This window comes from Trachypithecus francoisi, unplaced genomic scaffold (assembly GCF_009764315.1).
Source record: "Trachypithecus francoisi isolate TF-2019V2 unplaced genomic scaffold, Tfra_2.0 Lachesis_group5, whole genome shotgun sequence".
Classification (NCBI taxonomy): Eukaryota; Metazoa; Chordata; class Mammalia; order Primates; family Cercopithecidae; genus Trachypithecus; species Trachypithecus francoisi.
In genome coordinates, this window is record NW_022681470.1 from 8,535,928 (window position 1) to 8,548,394 (window position 12,467).

Genomic DNA, 12,467 nt, shown 5'->3' on the forward strand with positions numbered 1-12,467 from the left:
AAGAAGAAAGAAAGAAGAAAGAAAGAAGAAAGAAAGAAAGAAAGAAAGAAAGAAAGAAAGAAAGAAAGAAAGAAAGAAAGAAAGAAAGAAACTCTTGCCAAATTCAAGGTCATAAAGATTTGCTCCTATATTTTCTTCTAAGACTTCTAGCTTTACTTATTAATTTAGTTGTTTCATTTGTTTGCAGCTAAATGTTTACATCTTGATGTATTGAAATCCAACTTGACTCATTGCATAATTTTACACATGTGCGTGTGTGAAAAGAAACATCTTCCAGTTAGTGGATAACCTTCTATTTGTTTCTTATAGGAATTTTTTTACTATTTTTCAAATTATATTAAAGAATAATAGCAAATGAATATTTATTTAGACATCCTGTAAGATGATAAAACGTGTTCTGAATGCTAGCTTGTGGGAATATTGAGGTGGGGGTAGTCATTGTCCTAAGCAGTCCTGCACTGCCCTCTGGTGGCCTTTCATTGATCCTGTGTTATCATTTACTTCCAAAGACCTTCCTTCTGGCTTTCAGAAGGCAGATGTTGACATTTTTGCACTTCTTTGTTTCACTTAGTTAACATATTAAATTCGGAGTTTAAAAGTGTTTTATATTTCTTTAGAAATAAAAATAAAAGTAGAAATAGCTTCAAGAAATTCAACTCTAGCTTCGTAATACATTTACATATAATGGTACATGGCACGTATTCATACACATAAAGTGTATGAATCATAGTACACTGTTACAGATAATTATTCCAGCCTTCCGGAATTCCTCATTATGACTTTGTAATACGTTTTGAAATATGAATGGTTTATTTAGTATTTTATGTTGATCAGTATATAGTGCTCAAATTCCCAGGTGTGTTAGTATTTAAATTTCTTTACAGGTTTTTAAAAGTATAGTCAATTTCACAGAGAACCAATCAATTTAAAATGTACAATTCCATGAATCTTGAAACATATATCCACAAAACCATCACCACAATCAAAGTACTGTACATGTATCCATTAGCTCTAAAAGATTGTTCTGATTTCTGTTTAAAAATCCATTGTTAACTTGATGTACAGATAACTTCCATTTGTCCCCTCAGATTCACTCTTCACTTAGGGTGGAGGTCGTCTGTGCAATGAAGGAACTGCTTGATCTTGTTTCACTGTACAATTAGGAACCCATAATAAAAGACAGATCTGAAGATAGATGTTAAAATAGCCAAGATAGAGCATTGCCAGGACTGCCCTGGAGGAGATGACTATATGCTGAAAGCTTATGGGACTTTGCAGGTCCATGCTGGCAAAGTCTGGGCAGCAGGAGTGGGAGTAGGTCCAAGGTGGTGGACCAAGGAGTGAAATAAAGGTCTTGATTGGACTGAATTCATTGACATGAGAGTGCTCACTATGGATTTGGGTTCAAAGTGTTGGGTTGACCACTTGCTAGTGGTGTTGATATTCGGGCCTTATAAATGGCCTTCAGATAATGAGGTCAGAATGCTTGAATGTCCTTGCCATACTGCTGAGGGAGTGAGGAAAGAGTCAGAATGCATAAGGACAGGCATGGTGGGATGGAGCTATATGTGCAGTCTGCTCAACCATCCCTAATCTTGCCTGCTGGGAGAAAGCAGAGCTCACACTCTTCATCACGGCATCGACAAGGGAGGCGCTGGCATCTTAGAAGAGCCCTGTGCATGGCTGTCCTTTATTGCTGCCGATGATAGTAGGGGACAGTGAAGATCAGTACGATCGGGCGTCAGAGACAAGTTGCTTGCAGTCACACAGTGTGCCATCGGGGAAGGATGGGAATTAGAGAATGTGACCACAGGGATACGTGGTGAGGGATAATTGATCAGGTGTCCTTACAAATGAAATTGATGGGCAGCCTACCAAGAAAACAATCCTAGATATGATTGTTGCTATGGTGAGGATTCACTGTCTCTAAACTAGTTATGAAACATAAGCCAGCAATGGCCCGATTCTGAGCTCCTGTGCTGAGGGAGAGATGGAGCCCTTCAAGGAATGACCCTGCAATAGAGTCTCAGATATGTGCCGTGTATCTTTTCCCTCCGCTTCCCCAAATGGCTCCAAAGTCAAAGGCACTCACTGCTGTGACCACACTCTGGAAGAAGGGAGATATCTACATGCGTTTTCTGGAGAATTTTGTCTACATGTTCGGAGCAGATTTTGAGTCCCCAACATCAGAAACGCTGTGTGGCCCATCAGTTGAAGCAGGGGCTTTGGAGGTCTGGGGAGAGAAGCTGCCTTGGCCCAAGGTTAAGATTGTTCAGTGAGACCGTGGCCTCCTCCTGTGGTTGCTCCCCAGTTCCAGAACGGATAACGGGAATAGGTAGATTTAGCAACCGGTAGAATCCCCACACTGGTTTTCTGATCCCAAGAATTTTGGTTATTAGGAAGGGAAGGCCCAAGTAGAGGTTCCTAGAACTACTCCTTCCTGAAAGTAAACTGAAGGCAACACGTCATTCATGGAGGAGACTGAGGGGTGAGCAGTGTCATCAACCCCTTGAGAAATGCAGGCTGGCAATTCCCACTGTTGCTCATTTTCCTTGCCTCTTTGGTTGCTGTAAAAGCCAAGTGGGTGCCGGGCGCGGTGGCTCACGCCTGTAATCCCAGCACTTTGGGAGGCTGAGGCAGGCGGATCACGAGGTCAGGAGTTTGAGACCACTCTGGCCAAAATGGTGAAACCCCGTCTCTATTAAAAATACAAAAATTAGTCAGGTGTGGTGGTAGGTGCCTGTAATCCCAGCTACTTGGGAGGCTGAGGCAGGAGCATCTCTTGAACCTGGGAGGCGGAGGTTGCAGTGAGCCGAGGTCATGCCACTGCATTCCAGCCTGGGTGACAAAGCAAGACTTCATCTTGGGGAAAAAAAAAAAAAAAAGCCAATGGGTCATGGAGATGGACAGTGAATTTCCACAAACGTAATCAGATGGAGACGGGAGTGGGAGCTGTGACTATTTGTAGGATATCTCGACAGAAGCAATACTTCAGTTACAGTGTCTTGCAGAGGAGCAGGCCTGGCAGGCTGCTGTTGGGGGAGGGACTCGAGAATGGCATGAGACCCCCTGCCTGTTTAAAGGACAAATTCCTTTAAAGGAAAACAAAAAAGACTACACTATATCAATGGCTAGTGTTTGTTTTCATATGTATATACTGATAGAATTGACCTCCAAGAAGTTCAACCTTTTCTCCTTCTCTCCTCTTAGCAAGATAATTTATTGTATTTTTTTTAAGTGCAAGTGGCTCGTGGCTCATTTTTAGAGTAACCTTAACAATATCCTTCAGGAGCCCAAATTTCCCACTACTATCATTTTTTTCTTTAATTTTTTTATTGACACATGATAATTATATATATTTATGGGGAATGCTATATTTTGATACATGCATACAGTGTGTAATAATCAAATCAGGGTAATTCGGATATTTGAAACCTCAAGTTTTGGGGCCAGGCGCTGTAGCTCACACCTGTAATCCCAGCACTTTGGGAGGCTGAGGTTGGTGGATCACCTGAGGTCAGGAGTTCGAGACTAGCCTGACCAATATGGTAAAACCCTGTCTCTACTAAAAATACAAAAAATTAGCCAGGCGTGGTGGCGCATGCCTGTAATCCCAGCTATTCCGGAGGCTGAGGCAGGAGAATCGCTTGAACCCGGGAGGCAGAAGTTTCAGTGAGCCGAGATAGCGCCAGTGCATCCAGCCTGGGCGACAGAGTGAGTGAGACTCTGTCTCAAAATGAATACATAAAAAATAAACCCCAAACCTCAAGTTTTATGATTTCTTCTTGTTCTTCTTCTTTTTTTTTTTTTTTTTACTTTTATTTAAATTCAGGGGCACATGTGCCGGTTTGTTACACAGATAAATTTGTGTCATGGGGGTTTGTTGGACAGATTATTTTGTCACCCAGGTATTAAGCCTGGTACCCATTAGTTATTTTTCCTGACTGTCCGCCTTCTCCCACCTGCCACCCTCCCATAGGCCTCAGTTTGTGTTATTCCCCTCTATGTGTCCATGGGTTCTCATCATTTAGTTGCCACGTATAAGTGAGAATGTGTAGTATTTGGTTTTCTGTTCTTGTGTTAGTTTGCTAAGGATAATGGCCCTCAGCTCCATCCATGTCCCTGCAAAGGACATGATCTCGTTCTTTTTTTATGGATGCACCTCCTACTCTCCTTTATTTCCAGTTTTTATAGAGAGGTGAAGATGCTGCTTTTTGAGTTGAGGCTTAAGTGAGATTGCTATGTGAGCTGATGTGTCATCTGTGCTAATGTTTCCTCCAAGAGAGGCAAATATTGTGGCAGATACAGCTCATTGTCCAGAAGAATTAATTTTTTCTTCTTCCTAAATACCTTGCATTGAATGTGGCCAGGTGACTGCGTTCTAGTCAATGGGATATGAGTAGAAATGATGTGTTGAACTTGGGTTGTGATTTTGAGATGCGGTCATGCCTGCTTTTGCTCTCTTCTTCCTCAATCTGCTGGTTGAAATCTGATATAATTTAAGAAGTCTGCCCCTGAATCACATGTAGAGAAAAACTGTCTGTCAACCAGAAAAATCTGCTTGGACTGTTATGTGAATGAGTGATAAACTTATTATTACTCACTGTCCTATTGTATTATGACACTGAAATATCGCTTTTGTGGTTAGCATTAATGTAATTAATAAAAATGTCTGGGTGGGTCGTATAGAATATCATTAATATCAATGACTTATATAAAATAAATGATTTTGCTGGATAAACCTTTTGAGCTCCATATGTGTGCCAAGCACCTAAGACTACTAGTGTTTAGTCACTCTCCACTGTCCTCTTCCATGCTAATAAAATGTCTGATTTTATGTGGGAACACAGCTGAGAATAAAGTTGACAAGTGACCTCCACTGTGTGTCATGGGTATGGCCATGTGACTAAATTATGACCAAGTGGAAATTCTGATCATTATATAATCAGAAGATATAATCAGAAGTATTATGTGGTAGATAATGAAATCTTTCCTTAAAAGATAGATGCTTTCTACAATGTGCCCTTTTCATTTCAGTTCTTTTCTCCAGTCTACTCTCTGGAATGCTGATGTGATGGCTGGAAGACTGGCTGCTATCCTTAATCATGAGGATGAGTGCCCCTAAGGAGGATGGAGTGGTGGGGTAGAAGGAACCCAGGCAACAGTGATTTCACGGATGACCTATGTTGAGACTTACACATGAGGGAGAAATAAAGAGTGATTTAATTGTAAATCACTCTTATTTTGGGCTCTGCGTTATGTTTGGTCACTCTCAATTTTAAATCAAATATGTAGTATTAAGGGATAAATAAACGTGTACCAGGCTCAAACATTTTGAAAGGACAGCATAAGAAGACACTATATTTGCATAAGTCTATTTGCTAAAAAAAAAAAAAAAAAAAAGTCATCTCCTAAAAAGTGCAGCCTAAGGAACAAGAGAATCATTCTTAGAGATTTAAGACGTATACTACTAAAGGTGTATAGCTGTAGATGTGAAGGTGCAAGAGTCTTCACTGAATAAGTCTTGTGTTAATTTGCTGAGGCTTCCAGAAGAAAGTACCACAAACTGGATGGCTTGAAAGCCAGAGATTTATTGTCGCGCAGTCTGGAGGACAGAAGGCTAAAATCAAGCTGTCTGCACCATTGGTTCCTTCTGGGGGCTGTGAGGGAGATGCTGCTCCATGCCTCTTTCCCAGCATCCGGGGGTTTCCTGGCAATCTCTGGTGTTCCTGGACTTGTAGCTGCATCACCTGAATCTCTGCCTTCCTGTCCACATGGAGTTCTCCCATTTTGTGTCTCTGTGTCCAAATTTCCCATCTATAAAGACATAACTTATATTGGATTAAGAGCCCACCCTACTCTCTCTACCCCAATATGATCACATCCTAACCTAATCTTTAATCTGCATCTGCATCAACCCTATTTGCAAATAAGGTCACATTCTGAAGGACTGGGGCTTAGGACTTCGACAAGTGAATGGTGGGGATGCAATTCAACCCACAGCTAGAACTAACATTAGAGTGTGCCGCTATAAAAACAATTCCTACTTAGATTTCTCCACATGGCTAACCGTAAAGTGGAAGAGCAAGGGCACTAGCAGTTTTGGAGGTTGAAGTTATTTGTGGAATAATATCACACTCCTCTCTGGGGTAAATGCCAAGAGAACGTGCAGGGAATAAAAATCAATACCTGTCCTCAAGACAGCTTCAGAGCCAGAGGGCCATCCCAGATGCTGGAACAGAGGCCAGGGATTGTCATCAACACGGAGACATAGCCAAAGTGCCAGAGGGCATGGAGGAGGGAACTGTGAACTCCAAGTGAAGATGCTGAGAGTAGCAAACAGTGTGAAAACCAAAACTTCAGCACACATGAGCTTTCCTCAAAGCATGACAATGGAACCAAATGCATGGAGTCCGAACAAGGCTGGAAAATCCAGACCTAGACGGTCACAATGGCTTAGGGAGGAAATGCCATTTAAATCAGGTATTCATGGAAATAATCTGACAGGTGGTGATGGAGTAAGGAGGTAGGGATTTCAGGGAGAAGGAATCACAGGAGCAAATCCAAGGAGGATTGAAGGACGGGGCAAGGCTGTTGTGCTGATTGCCTCCTGGGGCCTGTGCAGATGGAAAGAGTGACCGAGGAGCTCTTGGGGAGCCAGGGGACAGTGGCAGGGCAGGAAAGCAGCCCTTTGTCTGATACTTATGCCAGCTTCAGATAGTCGCTCTCGGGTAAGGTCAATTCGGCATATTGCATCCCTATTTTCAAAGCTGACTTAAGGATGGGTGGGACACCTTTCAGGAGTAAGGATCTTCAAAGTCTTTCTTTCCTTTATGACACTTGTTGGTCAGCTCTGCTGGGCACTGCCAGCTTCTCCTCAATCTCCCATGAGCTGAGTGTTTAAGGCCAGGCAATTCCGGGCTCAGGTTCCTCAAACTCTAGCTCCACAGGGATTTTTCAAGGTGCTTAAAAATACGGATATAGAGGTCTGAAGTAAACCCAGACAGATGTGTGAAACGATCTCTAGGTGAGCTTGGTGCTCAGCCAGCTCTGGGACCCTAATTTCCTCATGGCATTTGGAGTTAGCTAGCATGTTTGAGAAGGCAAAGGGGTATGAGAGCCTGTTGTAAATCTGGTTACAAAGTTGGCCAGATAAGAAATTCTTGATCTGAATTATGGAATCCTGTAGTCATAAAGTTTTTTAAATGACTAGTGGGAAAATAGTGAAAATTTGTAGTGAAATTCTCTCTACTGTATATTTTACTTCTTTTTCTTTCTTCTCTAGGATGTAAATAAAACTCAGTGAAATCCACACAAAGAAAGGCTATTTTGTCTTTTGTTAAGTCTTAGGTTTTCAGAAAGGGAAGTAAATTGGTACCAGTAGAGTGGTGTACAGCTATTAAGATACCTGAAAATGTGGAAGTGACTTTGGAACTGGTTAACAGGCAGAAGTTGAAACAGTTTGGAGGGCTCAGAAGAAGACAGGAAAATGTAGGAAAGTCTAGAATTTCCTAGAGACTTGTTGAATGGTTTTGGCCAAAATGCTGATAGTGATATCAACAATGAAGTCCAGGCTGAGGTGGTCTCAGATGGAGATGAGGAACTTATCGGAAACTGGAGTAAAGTTGACTTTTGCTATGCTTTTGCAAAGAGACTGGTGGCATTTTGTCCAAGCCCTAGAGATTTGTGGAACTTTGAACTTGAGAAAGATGAATTAAGGTATCTGGCAGAAGAAATTTCTAAGCAGCAAAGCATTCAAGAAGTGTCTTGGGTGCTCCTAAAAATATTGTTTTATTCATTCAGCAATATATGGTTTGGAATTGGAACTTATGTTTAAAAGGAAAGCAAAGCATAGAAGTTTGGAAAATTTGCAGCCTGACAATGTGATAATAAAGAAAACCCCATTTTCTGAAATGACATTCAAGCCAGCTGTAGAAATTTGCATAAATAACAAGGATCTGAATGTTATTCCCCAAGACAACGGGAAAAATGTCTTCAGGCCATGTTAGAGGTCTTCATGGCAGCCCCTCCCATCACAGGCCCAGAGACCTATGAGGAAAAAAATGGTTTTGAGGTCTGGGCCCAGGGCCTTGCTGCTTTGTACAGTCTAGGGACTTGATGCCCTGTGTCCCAGCTATGGCTACAGGGGAGCCAATTTACAGCTCAGGTCATTCCTTCAGAGGGTGCAAGCCCCGAGCCTTGGTGACTTACACATGTCATTGGGCCTTTGGGTACGCAGAAGTCAAGAATTGAGGTTTGGGAATTGTTGCCTAGATTTCAGAGGATGTATATAAATGCCTGGATGTCCAGGCAGAGGTGTGTGTCAGGGGTGGAGTCCTCATGGATAACAGTAAATTATAAGCTACGGCAGTGTAGAAGGGAAATGTGCAGTGGGAGCCCCCACAGAGTCCCCACTGGGGCATTGCCTCCTGGAACTGTGAGAAGAGGGTCACCATCCTCCAGACTCCAGAATGGTAGATGGAAAAAATGCAGACGGAATGTCAACTCATGAAAGCAGCCAGGAGCAGGGCTCTACTCTGCAAAGCCAAAGGGGTCGAGTGGCCCAAGATCATGGAAATCCACCTCTTGCATCAGCATGACCTGGATGTGAGACATGGAGTCGAAGGAGACAATTTTGGAACTTTCAGGTTTAGTGATTGCCCTATTGGCTTTTGGACTGGCATGAGGTCTGTAGCTCCCTCATTTTGGCCAATTTCTCCCACTTGGAATGGGTGTATTTACCTCATAACTGTACCCCCATTGTATCTAGGAAGTAGATTCAAGTAGATTGCTTTTGATTTTATAGGCCCTATTGGATTTTGGACTGGCATGGGGCCTATAGCCCCCTCATTTTGCCCAATTTCTCCCACTTGGAAAGGGGGTATTTACCCCATGCCTGTACCCACATTGTATCTAGGAAGTAGATTCAAGTAGATTGCTTTTGATTTTGCAGACTCCAAGGAAGGGACTTGCCTTTTCTCAGATGAGCCTTTGTACTTGGACTTTTGAGTTAATGCTGGAATGAGTTAAAACTTTGGGGGACTGTTGGAAGGGCATGATTGTGTTTTGAAATGTGAGGACATGAGATTTGGGAGAGGTCAGGGGCAGAATGATATAGTTTGGCTGTGTCCCCACTCAAATCTCATTTTGAATTTTAGTTCCCATAATCCCCACCTGTTGTGGGAATGACCTGGTGGGAGGTAATTGAATCATGGGGGTGGTTACCCCCATGTTGCTGTCCTTATGACAGTGAGTGAGTTCTCATGAGATCTGACGGTTTTATAAAGGGCCTTTCTCCCTTTTGCTCAGCATGTCTCCTTCCTGCTGCCATGTAAAGAAGGATGTATTTGCTTCCCCTTCCACCATGGTTGTAAGTTTCCTGAGGTCTCCCCAGGCAGTGAGTTAATTAAACCTCTTTCCTTTATAAATTTCCCAGTCTTGGGTATGCTTTTATTAGCAGCATGAGAACAGACTAATAAGGAAAGGAAAGAGGAGAAGAAAGAGGGATGGGAATCAACATTTATCTTAATGAGGCAATTTAAAATTTGAAGCTTTATTTATTTATTTATTTATTTATTTATTTATTTATTTATTATAAAACAGTAAATTATAAGCTGGACATGGTTATAGGGCTCATGCCTGTAATTCCAGCTAACCACGAGGCTGAGGAGCGATTGCTTGAGGCCCGTACTTCTAAACCAGCCTGAGTAAGAGGGCAAGACTTTGTTTCTACAAAAAAATAGAAAATAAAAACTTAGCCTGGGTCAGGTGCTATGGCTCATGCCTGTAATCCCAGCACTTTGGGAGGCCAAGGTGGGAGGGCTGCTTAAGTCCAGGAGTTCAAGACCAGCCTGGGCAACATAGTAAGACTCTGTCTCTAAAAAACCCCAACTTAACCTGGCATGGTGGCACAGCCTATCTTCCTAGCTACTCAGGAGGCTAAGGCAGGAGGATTGCTTGAGCCCAGAAGGTCAAGTTTGCAGTGAGCTGTGATTGCACCACTGCACTCCAGCCTGAGTGACGGAGTGAGACCTCATCTCTTAAACAAAACAAAACATAATAGTAATTATCATCTTGAATATAAGTAAAAGGTGATCAAAGCTTAGAGTACTAAAAATGCATTGCTGAAAAAACACAGAATACCCAAAATGTTCTTAGAGAACATGGTTGAAAGATTGCCATTACTTGTTTTCTATTAATTAAGACTTACTAGAAAACTGTAGCAATCAGGACTGTGTGATATTGACATAAAAATAGACATATAGATCAAAGTAACAGAACAGAGTCCAGAAATAGATCTACTTGTACACCAACTATTTCTTGACAAAGACATGACGGCAATTCAATGGTGAGAGGAGAATCGTAATTCATGTGCTCTTTTGTGTCCTTTTCTGTATAACCTGGTGCTTTTCAGATTTGTTGATTTTATTGCATTTATCAGTATTTGTCCTCAATTGCTGAGGAGTGTGCTATTTTAGTACAAATGTCCTACATTTATACGATTGGCTGTTTTCCTCTTGATGTATGTTTGAACTGTTTCCTATTGGGAGCTGTTACGAATAAGTCAGTAATGAATATTCTGGTACAAAACTCTCTTTGTAAACATGTGTTTTATTTCTCTCAGGTAAATATCGGGAGCTGGAATTGTTGGATTATAGGGTAAGTGTATGTTTACTTTTATAGGAAACTGCCAACGTGATGGAATCATTGTACCCTTTCACAAGCAATGTATGAGATTTCTTCTTATTTCCCAAGCTCACTGATGTTGGTGTAGTTAGTCTTTAACTTACAGCCATTCTAATTTGTTTATTGATCACTTACTATGATTTTTTGTTTCTGTTCCATGGTGGGCAGAACTATGCAAATCGACCCCAGTCTGAGGAAGTTGAGAGGCTGAAGAAAGAAGCTGACAAATTCAGTTCTCAGAAAGAAACATTTAATAGGCACTTATGAATAGAAGCCATGTCTGTGTCTCAGGTTGTGGTGAGACAAGATGGCGAATGCCTGTGCCATTTTCCCTGTATTATTCCATTCTCCTGCTGCTGTAAGGACACACCCTAGACGGCATAATTTACAAAGGAAAGAGTTTTAATGGGTTCACAGTTCCACATGGCTGGGGAGGCCTCACAACCATGGTGGAAGGCAAAGGAGGAACAAAGTCACATCTTACATGGTGGCAGGCAAGAGAACATGTGCAGGGGAACTGCCTGTTATAAAACCATCGGATCTCATGAGACTTATTCACTGTCACAAGAACAGGATGGGAAAAATCTGTCCCCATGATTCAATTACCTCCCACTGGGTCCCTCCCATGACATATGGGAATTATGAGAGCTAAAATTCAAGATGAGATTTGGATGGGGACACAGTCAAACCATATCAACACCCAAGACCCAGGGCTTGTATACCATAGGAAAAGAGTATAGGTGATTCAGAAGTGATGTGTAGGACAACTGAAGTATGAAAATATCAAGGTTGTTTTGACATAAGGGTAGGATTTACACTGAGTACAGATAAGTATGTGCACTTACACAAGGAACAATAGATAAACTAGAAATCTCAGAGGCCTTCCTGGAACAGGGGTTAATCGGAAGCCAACATGGCAGATTAGCATCCAAGATGGACTTGCTTTAGCCTCCACAGTTTCCCTAAAGACTAATCATGTTGAGCACTGCGTCCCTGTTACTGACCCTTTGTATATTTTCCTTTGTGAAAGGTCTAACATGATGGTTTTGGTATTCATCAATTTTGTTGTATTTATTGGGACAGGATATATGGCCTATCCTTTTATTGCTGGGTAGTTGTCTATTGTACACATATACTAAAATTGTATGTATTTTCTTTTTGGCTGGTTTGTCCTGGTAAGTGCTATCTTTGAAAAGTTCAAACTGCTACAGAGAAAAGATTTATTTGAGGCAATGTGATTTGAAATCCTGCAGTTTAAACCAATGTGCTAGGCTGCTTATCAGGAGAAAGAGAATAGAGTGCAATAAAGGAGAAAGAGTGTTTTGGAAGGCATAGGTAAGAAACAGGATTACAAGATGAGTTCAAAATATGTGTAATACATTTGATAAAAATGTGTAGCCCAAACTATAAAAATTATGGCTTGCAAAATATATGACATATTTTACATTCAGTTGTATAACTTCTATCCATGTGACTCATTATTTTAATTAAAAATTTATGTAAATTTATAAAACAGCATTTATAGTTCTGCCTCATTTAGATCCGACAGAAATGTCACATCCCAGACTGTCCAGTTCAAAATCAGACATCTGCTAATCCTGATAAGAAAGTGTATCAGTTAGGATTTAGCCAGGAGTCAGAAAACCACCAGTAATTTGGGAATAGGGATAATTTAATATGAGGAGTTATTAACTGACAAGAGGCGATTAGTTGCTAACAGAGTAACTTAAGTGAGAGAGAACTCAAGAATACAGGAATTGAAGCTGGAGTGTAAGTTCCAC